Source organism: Lutzomyia longipalpis, chromosome 4 (genome assembly GCF_024334085.1).
Source record: "Lutzomyia longipalpis isolate SR_M1_2022 chromosome 4, ASM2433408v1".
Taxonomy (NCBI): Eukaryota; Metazoa; Arthropoda; class Insecta; order Diptera; family Psychodidae; genus Lutzomyia; species Lutzomyia longipalpis.
Window position 1 is genome coordinate 12036051 of NC_074710.1, and position 1842 is coordinate 12037892.

General features: G+C 34.6%; 1 non-coding gene across 1 annotated transcript; it reads left to right on the top strand.

Annotated features, from left to right (window-relative positions):
- The first annotated feature begins 446 nt into the window (after positions 1-446).
- Trnaa-agc (transfer RNA alanine (anticodon AGC)) lies at positions 447-519 on the top strand. Its single transcript has one exon. It is a non-coding gene; the product is annotated as a tRNA-Ala (tRNA).
- Positions 520-1842: the final 1323 nt, after the last annotated feature.

A 1842-nucleotide genomic window follows, 5' to 3' on the forward strand; every position in this document is an offset into this window, starting at 1 on the left:
AAATGTGAAGCTAAAAAGCAATGGAGGTTCTTTAAAAAGAAATGTGAGAGATTTTTTTCTCTCTATCTGCCGCCAATGCTCTTGGAGATGCTTGAGTGCTTTGTCAGAAGATTTTTATTTTATTCTCAACAGTTGTTTGAAAGAAAAAAATCATTCAATTATTTCATGCTGAAATATAGTAGATTTATAATGAAAATTATACAATCAAAAAATGAAAACTTTTGTGTATTCTGCGAAAGGGGCCTTTAAAAAGTTAAATGATAACTTAAGAAAGATTATAGGTTGATTACTTTGAAGGCATTGTAGACAAAACGACAGAAAATCGACAAATTCAGTGAAATTCATGCAAAAAAAAAGTGAAAGTTGTTTCATTCACCGGAGTCAAGGTGTTTGACATCTTGATAACCCCGCGATCGGCCTGATGGAAAAGCGATAAGAAAATATCGGGGGGTGTAGCTCAGATGGTAGAGCGCTCGCTTAGCATGTGAGAGGTACCGGGATCGATACCCGGCATCTCCAGATTTCTTTTTGTTTTTTTTTTTTAACAATTTGAATAATGGGCCTAATTCAGCAACCAAGAAACCCTTGAAATCTTTAAATTTTGTACTGAAATTTCAAGATTTCAAGCGAATTTCAAGGGTTTCTTGGTCGCTGAATAAGGCCCAATATTTCTTGTTTAATTTGTTTGGTTATTTCTCCTACAAATTTATTTTGACGTAAAAATAAGTCTTTGTTGTGGATTTTCCTTCTGTACAATATTTTCCTTTAAAATGAGAATTTTCCTATTATTTTATCCCTCGTAATTTCCATTTTAAAACTTTATGCGTCTTAGTCTTGATGGACTTGGGCGCATAATAATGAATTTTTTATATTATTTAAATTGTCTTTTGTTGCCTCATCGTACGTATAGACTTAATTGAATTTAATGAAAGCTGATTTTTAAATTAATAAAATATATTTTGTTATTTATGGAGCACTCAATTAGAAATTTTAAGCAAATTAAATGATGCAAAAACTCGACAACACAAAGGATTAAAAAAAGAAAAATTAATTTTTGCGTAATTAATTTATCTTGAAAAAATTCCACTAGATGAGTACCATGAGTCCACAAAGGTTTCTCATTAATCAGTTTTTGGTTTTTAATTAAAGAGAAACACTGAGCGTAATTCTCCACCCTCTGTGTCATCAAATGGCGCGGGGAATTTATGTGGCGGAACGAATGCGACAGAATTCCTTCCGAAGCGGAATCATTTTGTGAATTATTCCCAAAATGCCCGTGGCCGTGTCTTCCATTGCTCGCGAGGAAATGGACCGGAACGGAGGGGATTTATCACGAAACCCCTGAAATGCATTGAAAAGTGGGCAAAAGGGGTTTCTTCTTTGTATATATTTTATTTCACGAGGATAGACTCTTAAACAAAAGAAACTCCACTGATTCTGATTAATCCTAACCCGTCGTCACCGTCATCTCCTCAGAGAAACATGGTTGAAAGAAAAAAAAAACTCCTTGAGAGGAAAGGCTTATTGAGCTTATTCTGTAATATTACTTCCTCACACTCAGTCCCTAATTTTCCATTTACGTGTTTTTTCTCTCCCGCCCCCCCCCCTCATTCTCCTGCATCAGAATATTTGAGGAATTAAAGGAAATTTTCCCCACAAAAAATGGAACCTTCTTAGCATTGAGGGCATTCAGTGAGAGAGGAAATCTTTTCACGAGATCTCGAAATGAAATTATACCTTAGGCACGTAGGGTTAATTAATTGATTTGCGATCAATTTCCTTAATAACCAGATTCCGGTCAACTTTTATTCTTTTTCTGCTGATTCTATTGGGGTTCATTAA